Genomic DNA, 15,150 nt, shown 5'->3' with positions numbered 1-15,150 from the left:
AGGGTGTTGGATTAATAGTGAAGATTTAAATGGTCACAGAAGAATTTTCTTCCCATTTGCTCCTTTATCTACATTTCAGAACATGCCTCCATTTATAGTTTTTATATTTTCAAATAACAACTGTTCCCAAACTTTCAGGGTTTTTTTTTGTTTGTTTGTTTTTGGTTGATTTCTACTTTAATAGTACTGGTTCTTAAAAAAAAATTATTTTGGGGGCTGGAGAGATAACACAGCAGGTAGGGCATTTGGCTTGCATGCAGCCGACCTGGGTTCGATTCCCAGCAACCCATATGGTCCCCTGAGCACCGCCAGGAGTAACTCCTGAGTGCAGAGCCAGGAGTAACCCCTGTGCATCGCCAGGTGTGACCCAAAAGCAAATAAGTAATAAGTTATTGTTTTTATTTCTTTGCACCTTTGTCAATACTCAATTATGACCCAAAAGAATGGTCCACATGCTATGAAGAAGAATGTGTATTTGGCAGTTTTAGGGTGAAAGTTCTTGTACGTGCCTTTTAGGGATTGGAATAATAGCAGAGCTGGTAGGGCATTTGCTTGCACTTCGCTGACCCAGGTTAGATTCCTCCATCCCTTTCAGAGAGCCCGGCAAGCTACCAAGAGTATCCCACCTGCCCAGCAGAGTCTGACAAGCTCCCTGTGGCATACTCAATATGCTAAAAACAGTAATAACAATTTTCACAATGAGATGTTACTGGTGCCCGCTTGAGCAAATCGATGAACGATGGGAAGACAGTGCTACAGTGCAGTGCTGCATGCCTTTTAATCTCAGCTCTTCCAATTTCTTACTTGGGGCTCGCTTTCCTTATTAATGTGTTTGATCTATCTGTCCAATGATGTGACTCCTGCTAGTACTGTGTTGCCATCAGTGTCTCTCCTCTAGTGTATTAGCAGTTACTTTATAAACTTTGCTGTTTCTTCATTTGGAGCATAATAATTCATTAAAACTCATGCAAACATTTTCTGTGAAACCTCAAGGAAAATTAATTATTGTTTTATTTTCTCAGATCATTGTGCATATTCATTGGATTTCTACTCTCTACATTGTGTTACAATTTCACAAAAATTCCAATCCCAATAAACTCTTAGAACTGAGAAAGCAACATGCCATCACGGAGAAAACATTCAGATACTTTAGTGAAGGTAGATAATGACCTTTTCTTCAAACCTCAACTGTCTCACAGTCTTTGTCTTGTCTCTCTCTTAAGTGATTCTAGGTTTTCTTCCTTCCTACCTAGCATGAAACCATGCTGCCCAAGATCTGGGATAGAGGCACCAGTTACTACATGTTGTAGGCCAAGTGGAACTCAGGAGGATCATGATGACTTCTCAGTGGGACTGGGAGATATCAGAATTCATAGTGTGCAAGGGTTCATGGAAGACTTTTTCAGTCCTAACTCGCCCAGATTGTTGCACATATATTTGAGATGGATTGAGCATTTTGGAGTCAGGAAAAAAAGAGCTAAAGAGCTACAAGTTTTCTTTCTTTTGCCTTCTTCTTCTTCTTCTTCTTCTTCTTCTTCTTCTTCTTCTTCTTCTTCTTCTTCTTCTTCTTCTTCTTCTTCTTCTATCTTCTTTCATTCTGCTTCTTCTGCTTCTTCTTTCATTTCTTCTTTTTCTTTTTCTCCTTCTCCTCCTGCTTCTACTTCTCCTTCTCCTCCTCCTCCTCCTCCTCCTCCTTCTCCTCCTTCTCCTCCTTTTTCCTTTTTCTCCTCCTCCTCCTCCTCCTCCTCCTTCTTCTTCTTCTTCTCCTCCTTCTTCTTCTTCTTCTTCTTCTTCTTCTTCTTCTTCTTCTTCTTCTTCTTCTTCTTCTTCTTCTTCTTCTTCTTCTTCTTCTATCTTCTTTCATTCTGCTTCTTCTGCTTCTTCTTTCATTTCTTCTTTTTCTTTTTCTCCTTCTCCTCCTGCTTCTACTTCTCCTTCTCCTCCTCCTCCTCCTCCTTCTCCTCCTTCTCCTCCTTTTTCCTTTTTCTCCTCCTCCTCCTCCTCCTCCTCCTCCTCCTCCTCCTTCTTCTTCTTCTTCTCCTTCTCCTTCTCCTTCTCCTTCTCCTTCTCCTTCTCCTTCTTCTTCTTCTTCTTCTTCTTCTTCTTCTTCTGCTGCTGCTGCTGCTGTTGCTTCTGCTTCTGCTTCTTTTTCTGCTGCTTCTTCTTCTGCTGTTGCTTCTGCTTCTGCTACTGCTTCTGCTTCCGCTTCTCTTTCCCCTTCTCCTTCTTTTTCTTCTTCTACCTCTTCCTTCTTCTCCTCCTCCTCCTACTGCTGCTTCTGCTTCTTCTCTTTATCCCTCTCCACTCAGTCATGCATTTAAACATAAGATCTATTGGCTTCCATGTTTTGCTTTGATTTAACTTCACCAGTGACTAAAATTCAATTCCTTCAGAAATATATTGCCTTTACATTCTGAATTGAATCAGCTTCTAGGTCTGGGATGCCATAGTTCAGCCCAATTTCATCTGCATGGTGCTTATTCTAACTGAAATTTTTGATATTGTCTAAGCATATATCTTTTTACCACTAGGTTTCATTTTATTCCAGCTTTTTCTGCTCCTGAAATGTGCTCCTGCACTCAAATCATGTATATTCTCAAATCCAACCCATGTTTCATATCTTTGATTTTTTTATATTCTTATAAGCAAAATAAGCTAATTGTTCTATTGTTTTAATACAGTATGCGTATTTTATTTATTTAATATGTTTCATGTGCTATCTGAAATTTTATATAGCCCTATCCCCTTTAACCATGCCCATAAACCCCTTTCTCAAAGGGGAAAATACTATATTGCTTTTCGATCTATTTATGCCATGTTTTCTACTCTATAGTTTCATTTCTTAATATGTCACTTTTCCTTATTGGATATAAAAGTTGAGGCTGGATAATTCGCATTTTTTTGCATAATGAAATCTAAAAATATTTAGAGAATTTATAAATTTTACATCCAGAAATATTTTCTATTGACAATCTTGAAAACTGTAATCCCTCAGATATTTTCAAGAAAAAATAATAGAATGTGTCTGCACAGATATATTGCAAAAATTAAAAACAATTATATTCTATTTTTTTTAAGATGAAATACTTCCTAGTGAAAAAATTTAGACTTTTTTATTGTGGGACCCAATAATTAAATTTCTAAAACTTAAATAATAGGAAACTTGAATTTGGACTCAAAGTCTATCTTATAATTGTAAAAATGTATAAAGGCAAGATATAGAATACACAAGGAAGGAAAAATTATCTTCTTTGAAGTCTTGAAAAAATTAATATGGGGAAGATATTGTTTCACATAAAGTAAAGGTCAACATTTGTCTAGTCTAACAGAGCAAATCTTTCCATTGATAAGTTAAATTAATTAAGAGACCCTAAGAAGTAATACCCTGGGAACCATAGTGATTGGAAGAAAACATACAGTGAGAATCATTATTCAAATGCTCTTTGGATTTCTTCAGAAAAAAATCATTCATCTTTGTTTAACCCACATTGCACAAGTTTATTTAAACATAGGACACCTATTCTTCTGTTGTTTATGATGTTTCAAAATAACCTCCAGGATCCAGAGGGTAGTACAGTGGGTAGGGCACTAGCCCTGCATGCAGCTGACCAGGGTTTGATAACCATACAGTTCCTCAAGCCCTGCCTGAACTGATACTTCAGTGCAGACCCGGGGGTAAGCTCTGAGCACAGCCAATATGGTGCCAAACAAAATAAAACAAAACAAAACAAACCCCCCAAACAACTTGTACAGCAGAGTTTTGAGAACTTTCCCGACTGTGACTGTCTGTGTTGACTTGACTTACTGGTTTGGGTGCAACGCCTTGTGGTCAATCCTGGCTTCAAAGTCAGGAATCATCCTGGTGGGCTCCGGGGACCACACAAGATGCCGGGGATGGGACCCCAGTTGGCCAATTGCAAAGTAAGTACCCTGTCAACTGTGCTATCACTCCAGCCTTAATGTTTACTTTAAACAGATTGCATACATGCATGTCTGTTTGAACATGTATATGTTTGTGTGCTTTCTTATAAAGTAGTATAGGTGTGTAAGCTGTGGGAGGTATCTAAGAGATTTGGTCATTTCCTTCTTGGGAAGGCTGATAAGATTTGATTTTCATTCAAACATTTATTTCAAGCTGAGTGAGACTCTCCTCACTTTTCTTTAGCACCTAGTCATGGCACCAGTTGAAGGCAGAGATGAAAGATAATGAAAATTCAACATCAGAGAAAAGAGAAAAAGAAGAATGGAGTATAAAGATGAAGAAATGCCTTTAAAAAACTGAATACTAACAGCAAAGTATAAAAGAAAATCTTGCCAGTTGTAGCTAGCTAAACTCTAACTGAAGTTTCAGTGGCAGGCATTTCATCTGTCATATCAAAACATTTTCAATACCATCTACCAATACAGCACTAAATTCTGGACTGCCATTAATGTCAACCCATTTATAATTTTGGCCTGCAGCACTACAAAAAGGCAGATGACAGCCTACTATTTCACACCTGCTGTTGAAATGAATAAAAATGACTGAAACCCTTAAAAGCAAGAAAAAAGAGGAAGGGGCAAAAAAAAAAAAAAGCCAACACTACTATAAGACTGAGGAGAATTCTGCACCTGCCTTACATTTTGAATATCAGGTTTTGTCGATGACTCACTCTTTTGTAGAAATAATAGCAATAAATGCAATGTGACCAATCAGGACAACCGACTTACCAGAATAATTTCCTCTTCTATTTGACTGGTATTTTACCCACCTACTTGACTTTTACTTCTACATATTTACTCTCTCTCCTTGGTCTAAATGGGTATGATGTACATTTTATGTAACACTTTTGTGAGCTTTATCATACATGGTATTGGAATAGTTTGACCTATGCCCTCCAGGATGTTGAAACGAACCACTTCCTGTACTTCTTTTGGATGTATTTCACAGTTCTTTCTCTCATAATATGTGAGAAAACATAGAAACCCAAATGTTTTAGACATTTCTGTGAATTTAATTTTGCTTTTTACAACTCGCCCAATAGTAGAACAGTGAATACAGTTTTGAATTATTATTAATGGTTGATAATCCATATGTTTGCCTGACTTAGCTGAGTGATAATGTGTTCAGACAGCTGTCCTCCTAGTGTGGATGTCAGATCCTTATTTTTATTATAATGTTATATATAATTTGTTTCTTTCTCTCTCTTATCATTAGTCTCATGGCATTAAAGAAATTGTGAGTAAAAATGGCAATGCTGGGGCCCGAATGACAGTACGGCAAGCTGTTTGTCTTGCATGTCTCCATTCCCAGTATCTCATATGGTTCCTGAATGCACCAGGGTGATCTCTGAGATCCAGGAGTAAGCCCTGAACACATCTGGGTGTGGCTCTCTAAACAAAACAAAATGACACTGCCTAATCAAGCAGTGCATTTTCCTTGATACTGTCTCATAATTTCCATTTAAATGTTAAATAATTTATGAATCTTTGAATTGGTCATTAGCAGAAAAAAGAGACATTTTTCAACACATTCAGATTATCTTATTTATTTATTGGGTAGGAGGTAACATTTTAGTGATACAGGTTTATTTTTGGCTCTCTACTCAAGAATTCATCCTGGATGGGGTTTTTTTGTTTTTTTGTTTGTTTGTTTTTGCATCTCACCCGTTGATGCTCAGAGATTACTGCTGGCTCATGCACCATGCACTCAGGAATCACTCCTGTTGGTGCTCAAGGGACCATATGGGATGCTGGGGATCGAACCTGGGTCGGCTGCATGCAAGGCAAATATACTACCTGCTGTGCTATTGCTCCAGCCCCTATCCTCGATATTCTTGGGGGACCTATGGGTAGTACTAGGGATCAAGCTGGGGCCTATTGCATACAAGACAAATATCTTACTCTCTGTACACACTCTCTATAACCATTCAGATTCACTTGATATGGCATAAAGCAAGACTACGTAGAATGCTATTAACTGGAGTTTTCACTCATAATTAAAATAAAAATAGCAGAGCAGAAAATAAGTTAAGCATGCCTCATGCAATGTTTGTATAGAATCCAGTATTGCTTCTCATACCTTTAACATCTCTATTGAGAATGTGAGGAATTCTACAAAAGCCATATTAACTGTAATATATAAGTCTTGGGATATAATATTATGACTTTGTTTTCTTTATTGGAAAAAGGGTACTTCAGTATTCAGTTCTTTGTTAATGGAGGCATGTCAATCAGAGAACTGTAATTCATTCCCCTGGTTAAGCAACTATTAAAGCACATTCCTAGTCTATCAGAGTATGAGCCCATTTGAACAGAAAAAAAATAGAGAGAGAGAAATTAGAATATGCTAGGGGAAAAAATGGGCCATAATGTACCCACTATCACTGATGCAGCAATAGTATGTAAAGTGAGTTCCTTTAAATCAAATGAATACACTAGATATATTCTGCCTGGTAATAACTGTTATCATAATACAACTGTTCCTCTGACACTAAAATATACAATATTTTATCATGTATATTACAAAATAAAATACAAGAAATATCTTGTATTTTTCAAAACATTGTAATTGAAAGTAAATGATGAGAAGCTAAACTACGCAGAACATTCTATCAGATAAGTTGCCTTATCATTTACCTTTACAAATCACAGCTTAAAAGAACACCACATAGAAGTTTGTTTTTGGTGCACAACAAAGTAAAACTATTTGATATTTAGTAGTTCATTTTCTGGAGTCAATTTCTCAGGGGTGAAAATAATATCACACATATCCCTAAACAAATATTCCACTATGTAACACAGTTGTACCTATAAAACTATAAATTTTTGTCTGCCAAAATGTGACCTCTTACCTTTAGAAAATCTATATGTACAAGAAGAAATCAAAACTTGACAGAGCTCAGTTGAAAGTAATGATCTAGGAAAATAATCTTATAAATCTCTAAATGAAGTTATCCCACTTCATTCAAACTAATGCTAAGTACAAAATGTCTATAAAGAAGTATTTTTGATAGTCACTCTTTTCAGTAAAGCCAACAATATCTTCTTGTGAATCTTAACAATTTCAGTCGTGTTTTTCTCTTTTCATTTAAATGAGGTGGTGGTGACTACTTGTACCTGGAAATAACCAATATGCTGTATTTGACTATGACTTGTCAGCAACCTTAATTATAAAGAATTGGTTTCTGAAACACTCATCCTTGGCACAAGAAGGGAGAACTGTCAAGAACATGTATGATTTGTAGAATACTTGTGGGGAAAGTAACTGTATCATCATCCATCATTACTTGGAGGAACATCTAAAGGCAGTCTTGAAACATTTATTCTGAGAATGAACAGTAGGATGTCTCAACTTTTGTGAATCATCTACCTACGTTAGCAGGTCTCTTTCTGAAAAATGCTTAGGTTGGCTTCCAACTTCTGTTAGGGAGATCTAAAAACTGAAAGTCAGAATCATGGAATTCTAAGGAACTGTAAGAGAACTCTTTAAAGTTCGTTGCTAGAAGTTTTGTACTTTATAAATGAACACATACACTCTGGGACAGGTAGGTCAAATGATTTACCCGAAGTCTAGGAGACTGTGAGTGTAAACTTTATTCACCATTATTTCTCCTTTTAAAATTTATGATAACTTGACCTAGAAACATGACTAAGACCTCAAATCTTAAGATAGTGGGTGTAAAGTAAAGAGATGGAGTTAGGGAAGGCTAGAAAAATTCTCTTTTACACAGAAGAACATATACCAACCAAATTTGTGGTATTTTTCTCCTTATTGGAAGAAACTTATAAAAGTGTAGAGTACAGATGATAAAATTAAAAGTTGTTAACAGAAAACCAGAAGCAACATCAGAACTTGTGTACAGAACTGAGCTTGTGGGAGGGGAGGAACTGGGGCAGTGGTTGAGAGGAATGACTTTGAGAAACAGAGGAGGGAAGTGGACACTGGTGTAAGTGCAGTTTTAAAACTGCTGTATGCATGAAATTCAATCATTAATAATATTGTAAATAAGAATACATCAAATATAAATTTTTCAATTAGCCATCAGTAAAAAATGGGTATGTAGAACATAAATGAAACACCTGTCCACAATTCCTCTTGATTACACTTGGGAACAACTGAAGCATGATTGAAGAGCCACGGTCTCTATCCAAAGTGAATTCCATACTATGGTTAACAGGTCTGAAATAATCCCAATATAAGAGAGCAAAGATGATCAATATCAATGGGTCATTATTCATTTCTCTAGAAACTCTTTGGATCTGATGCTTCAAAACATTCAACAGCTACAGATTCATTTGTAACATCCAACATAAATTGTCAGTTTGTAACAAATGCCAAAGGGAAAGGTATTCCGAGGGATTGAAGATACAAGGATTGTTGAGAAGTGAATTGGTTGTTATTGTCAAAAATACTTGTTTCACTAACTCAAGGGAGAAGTGAGTGTTGCTCAAGAATAAATTCAGAAAATAAATTGTGAGTGAAAATTAGGGCATACCAATGACAGAGGTACTCGGGTAAATAAAGAAGTGGAACGAGAATGAACAAATGCATAAAGGCAGCCATGTTGTTGGGTAACAGTGGGTTTATCAAATATTGACAAACATGAAATGATTGTAATCAGTCACTGTCAAAAGCGAACAGGTCCCCTCCTCTCTTTTACAAATGATCCAATTAAAGGAAACATGTTGGCTATAAAAGTCAAAATCAACAATGCACTATACACTGACAACCCATCCAACATATAAAATCAATAGTGCATTCTGCTGCCATCCAGCACAAAGCGACACTAGCAACTTCCCCACCTCTTTAGTCAAATATGACACGGTATCAATCGATCAAAACTCAGTACTTATTGAGCCAGGCTCCTGAAGAATGCAAACTGTATTGTACTTCTATCCCCCATTCTAAACCGAGCTCATTCTATTTGATAAATGTAAATTAAAAACATAATTCTGATACTATTTTTCTACAGTGTAGAATTGCTTTTTGTATATACACCATAAAATTTGACATTCGTGATATTTGCATCAAGTTTATGAAAAGACTGTAGTTCAATGCATGGGAAACTATAACCTTCATTCTGTCTCCCTATCACCATTTCACCCAAGTCCTCCATTGAGTGTGACAAACAAGAACCAGATGTCTCCAATTAGTCATCGGACCTGCACTAAAGAAAATCTGAAAAGAAACTATAAAAAATAGTAATGAAACCAATCGTAAATTTGACGGAGAAAAATAAACGATTCACAGTTTAATATTTAGTTTAGTGTAAAAAGAAAAGCAATGGTTAGAATTGGACTTCCCTTGCCCTGCAAACGTCCTTCCTTCCTTCCTTCCTTCCTTCCTTCCTTCCTTCCTTCCTTCCTTCCTTCCTTCCTTCCTTCTTCCTTCCTTCCTTCCTTCCTTCCTTCCTTTCTCCCTCCCTCCCTCCCTCCCTCCCTCCCTCCTCCCTCCCTCCCTCCCTCCCTCCCTCCCTCCCTCCTTCCTTCCTTCCTTCCTTCCTTCCTTCCTTCCTTCCTTCCTTCCTCCCTCGCTCCCTCCCTCCCTCCCTCCATCCCTCTTTCCTTCTCTCCCTCCTTCCTTTTATTCTGTCTTCCTTCTTTCTGATGTGCTTGGCGGTGTTCAGGCATATTCCTAGGTCTGCACTCAGGAATCACTCCTGGAAAACTATGAGGACTACATGAGATGCCAGGGTTGAACCCCCCCCCCCCCCAAGGGCCATGTACAAAGGCTCTACATGCTGTAATTTTGTTTGGGAACCTGTCTGTAAACCTGAGTAATTTTTCTTCTCTACACCATACAAAATTTAGACAGCTTCAGTGGAGTACAGTAACTATGAAAAGAATAAAGCTGTAGTGTTTTTAAAAAAATTTTATAGCTGTCTCAAAGTACCATAGACAAAATTTTACTTTCTATTATGCCACGGTATTTCATAAAAAGTCTTTCTAGTATTATGTGAATGTACTCTGATATTTTCTGTTTTATTTATTTTTATTTTCTTTATAAATACTGATATATATTTATTTGGGCTGGAGCGATAGCACAGCAGTAGGGCATTTGTTTTGCACGCGGCCAACCTGGCTGACCCGGGTTCGTTTCCTCTGTCCCTCTCTGAGAGCCCGGCAAGCTACCAAGAGTATCTCGCCTACATGGCAAAGCCTGGCAAGCTACCCGTGATGTATTCAATATGCCAAACACAATAACAACAAAGTCTCATAATGGAGATGTTACTGGGCCCGCTTGATCAAATCGATGAACAACAGGAGGACAGTGACAGTGGACAGTGATATATTTATTTATAAATGCTACTCATGATACATCTCAATTCAAAATATTTAAAAAATCCTTTGATGGAGTCTGTTTGTTCATTATCTCTTCCTTTCATGCTTCTTTTCTCCCTCTTTTCCTCTTTTTCTTTAGTCTCCTCTATCCCAAATTCCATTATTTGTGTTTTATCAAATTTGTACTTTTCTTCAAATACTCTGTATCCCCATCACTTAGTATAATCCCATGATACATATAGCACAATACATAGTGCTTACAGTAACCTCTCTTATGCGATCCATAATTATTTATTCCATTATTTAAATGAAAATAATGTTGATTTACAACTCCTCAAGCTCCTTATGAACAAGAATCACTAAAAAGACTATTTTTACCTATAGCTTTCTTTGGATATGTGAGAAATGTATCATTAATTATTAATTCACTTTTTAAAAATTTATAATCAAAATATGTTCATAAATAAGTTTTAACAAAATAAAGTTTATGTTTTTTAGGGAATATTACTGATTTTTTTAATCTGAAAAGAAATTCATTAAGAAAATGACATCACTGTTCTTTTTTGAAAATTTTATGCAATTATCAAAGTCACATTCTTTCGTTTATTCTGTTTTCTAATGATCTTGCTTGACATGTAGTACTTCAATAAATAGAAAAAAATTATAAAATATGACATATTGTTCTTGTGAAATAATTTGAAATACTAAGTCAAGTGTTTATTGTATTCCTATCTTTTACTCGTTCCTTTCTGTCTCTATTTTCTATCACTCTCCGATGCCCTACCTGTACCTCCATCTACTTTTCTTTATGGCAAAATCCTAGTAGAGCACTTGCATTTAAAATAAAATATTTTAGCCTTTGTCTCCTTTGCTTTTTGGTTGCATTGCCATACTAAGTTTATTTAGGAGCTAGTAATAGTCTTCCCCCTATAATCCAAGGTAACAATTTAAAATGAATTAGAAACTGACTTCTTCCCTTTATGCATCATGAATTTTAATATGCACAGGTTATGGAGACAATAACTTCTATCATCTATAAAAGGCTGACAATGAATCAGGCATTGTTTTCATTTAAACTTATCATCTCGTACTACTCACAACTACCCCAAGGAGTTGTTATTGTAATTCCACTTTTATAGATAAAGAAACTAAAGATTAAAATATTAGGGTAACTGTTTTTATTGGTAGAACCCTAAAATGAGTTTGAGATATCACTATATCTCTTTATAAAATGTTTGTTCTGATTAATTCATATATTATATTTAAAAGTCTCATGAATCAGTGAATTCAATACTATTACTATGACAACTTTATGAAAGGAGGTAAAGGCAAGGCAAGAGTACAAAATGAAGGTGAGTCTTTAATGTATATCTAAATTTCTCAATAAAATTCACTCATACATAAAAATTTTTAAGAGGTTTCAAATTTTTATTTGTTTGTTTGTTTCAAATTTTGAGTCCCAAAGCACTTAGGTAATTCTATTCCAATTCATCCTTTTTCTTCATGAGAGCGAGGCAGATTTGGTATACAAAAAACTGTAGTACTTTGAAATGCACATATTTCAAATTGTGTATGTGCACACATGCGCACATGCACACACACACACAGTCAGTACTTTTATGTTTACTGCTGTAAATTGTCAATCAATAATACTCAAAGGAATAATAAAGGTATGTGGCCAAAAGGGATTTGATTTCTGGCACTCCCTGTAGTGTCCTGAGCACTTTTAGGACAGATTCCAAAGTGCATAGCCAGGAATAAGCCCTGAGCACTGCTGGGTGTGGGCCCCAAACTAAAAATATACGCCAGTGCAAAAAATAAATAATTAAACTTTTTAAATGGCCTTTAATAGTCAAATAGTCAACTTTAGAGCCTAGAACATGATTTCGGAGATATAATTTTTTTTGAGGTTGCCTTTGGAATTGTCTTAAAATCCAGAGCATTTATTCCCAGTCACAGTTTCAACTATTCTCAGTTACAGTAGAAGTGTACCTTTTGAACTTAGTTTTGATTATTCACACAGTGATAATCAGAAGGCATTCTGGTTAGCAATTGTCAGATACCTAGGAAAACTTTTACACTTTAAGCAAGGTGTAGTTAACAAGTGTAAAGAACATGCCCATGGAAGGATGAGTGTTCATGGGCTCTCCAGGTGGCTCTCTCTCACCGCCTGCATTCGGTGCTCTCAAGCCACTGTGTATGGACAGGATCCGGCAGTTGTAGGCGATGGGCAGGTGAAGGAAGAACCAGGACCAGGCTGGTTGCTGATTAGTTACGGTTTATTCAATCTCTTGTCTCTCCAATCTCATGCATTCTTCCTTCTTCACTCCCCATTCCTTGACCCCTGTTCATGCTTCACCCAGTCTGGAAGCAAAAACAACACAAGGAAGCCCTTCCTGACAGCCTACAGGCAAAATACCTTTTAAGGTGTTTTTCTCTTTTAGTTATTTTTGTATGGACACAATAGGAGATACATTGAGGCTTGTAGGGCAGCTTTCCTGGGAACATCTTGCCACAGACTCAGACTACAGAGCTCAGGCCGATTAATCATTCCTAACCCAGGTCCAAATCTAGTTGTTACTTTTTGGATCATAACAGCATCTGCCCATGACCGAGCTCTTAACTAATAGTTAAGCATTAGGCACTTTGGCCAGGTCTATCTCGATGCCAAGGTAGCAAATAGCTCACTGCTTGCCCTAGGTCCATCCAGTCCCTCGTTGGGACCCTGCTTTTGAGGGTGCTAGGAAGTAAGGGCTGAGGCTTAGGTCAAGAGAACAGATTCCCAGGAGGAAAATATCATTTGGAGTCAAATGACTTCCATGTTACAAAAGCATAGCATTTACTGCTGTCTTCTTGTGTCCATACAAAAAGGACATTACTCTGAATGAACTATGCAAAGAACTTAAGGAGAAGAGAAAAACAATATTTACAAGTCAACAGAACACAAAGAAAGAAGTTACAAATAAACACAGAGGAAAGGCAGCACTGCGATAGGAGCAACCCAATAAACCTAAACCACCCGAGGCTATCCAGGAAGGACAAAACAATGTTATCCTACAAAAAAGGAATAGAATTGATGTATACTTCTGCTAGCAAATCTAAACAGAAATATCTGGAAAGATTCTAATTGATATCAGAAATCAAACACTTCAGAGCCTGGCTAACTACCCGGGGCATATCCGATATGCCAAAAACAGTAACAATAACCGGTCTCATTCTTCTGACCCTGAAAGAGCCTCCAATATGGCAGCATTGGGGAAGATGAGTAAGGAGAGGCTGCTAAAATCTCAGGGCTGTGATGAATGGAGATGTTACTGGGGCCCCCTAGAGTAAATCAATGAACAACAGGATGACAGTGATAGTGTGATACAGTGATCAGGAATCAATGGCATATTATTTGTATCAAGTGCAAATATTTGGATGCAAGAAATAGTTCATTTCAGGATATGCCAACTAAAGTCAAAGAAATCTGGCTTGGAATTTATTTTGCCATTTTGAATTTGTGGGACATTGAAACTCTGCGTCACTTGCTTCATTCAATCATAGGTTTTATAAGGTAATTTTTTTTTTAAAAAGGCTTTGTATGAAGCACCAGTTTACATTGTCATAATATATACTCATATAAGACAAATAGCATTCTTAAATTAGGTGCATTTATTTAAAATACTTATGGTTTATAGACACATAAATTTTAGGTAGTGTCCTCTATGAGAAGTTATAGTTGTTTTTTATTATTTTCATTTTCATTTCCTGTTTTATCTTCATTAGTAATATAGTTAGGACAATGTCCGAAGTCATTAAATTTTCAAATGAATTTTGAAATATTCCTTTCTAACAACTCTTCTCTGTGCTGCCTTTCCCACATTTTTTTAATGGCATATAGATGATATTTTAGTTTTTGAAAGATTTTGAGTGTTCGTGATTTGGGTTGGAGTAACACGAGGACAATGGTAGAAGGGAGAGGACACTGGTGGAGCGTGTGATACTGGAATGACATGCATAAAACCTTACCATTAAGAGTATGGCAAATCATAGTACCTAATAGAAAATTAACGTAAAGAAATTGCATACTTTTTCTAGAACAAACTCCCTTCAGTTTTCTGAAACATATAGATACCTAAACCTAGGTGGTCAGGCTTTAAGAAGCAATACGGAGCGATAGCACAGCGGTAGGGTGTTTGCCTTGCATGCAGCCAACATGGCCGACCCGAGTTCGATTCCTCCACCCCTCTCGGAGAGCCCGGCAAGCTACCGAGAGTATCTCGCTCACACGGCAGAGGCTGGCAAGTCACCCGTGATGTATTCGATATGCCAAACACAGTAACAACAAAGTCTCCAATGGAGACGTTACTGGGTCCGCTCGAGCAAATGGATGAACAACGGGAGGGCCTTTACCTTTACCTTACAGGACAGTTAGTAAAAAGCATAGTAAAGCTTGTGAAATGTGTACATCAAAATATAATGATGGAATTTCACTACTTCACACTCTTTTCCAGGTTCACTGTTTATAATTCAGTTTAGGAGTAGGTAATCTGTAATCAGGTGAAATCGTCATCCTTTTTTTAATTAAAAATCCTTCCTGATCATTTCTGAATTGATCTCCAGTCATGACCTGAAAAGCAGAGAAACCACCTAGCTACTGAGTGACTAAATTTTATTATCTTTGGAGTCATTGTATGGATGTATAGTATATACTCATTGCATTTTCCTTTCAGTCTTGATTGTGTGTGTTTCCAAATTGTGAAGTTCCAGAACTACTCAGCTGTTTAATCTCCCAGGAATAATGAGACTTTTTCTCCTTAGTATCACATACAATACCTACATCACAACCTCATTGGAAAGTAGTGTAATCCCTTCATCTAATATCTGCCTCAGGAAGAAATCCTG

The sequence above is a fragment of the Sorex fumeus genome, unplaced genomic scaffold (genome assembly GCF_029834395.1).
Source record: "Sorex fumeus unplaced genomic scaffold, SorFum_2.1 ptg000128l, whole genome shotgun sequence".
NCBI lineage: Eukaryota > Metazoa > Chordata > Mammalia > Eulipotyphla > Soricidae > Sorex > Sorex fumeus.
Note: the sequence above shows the minus strand (reverse complement) of the source record.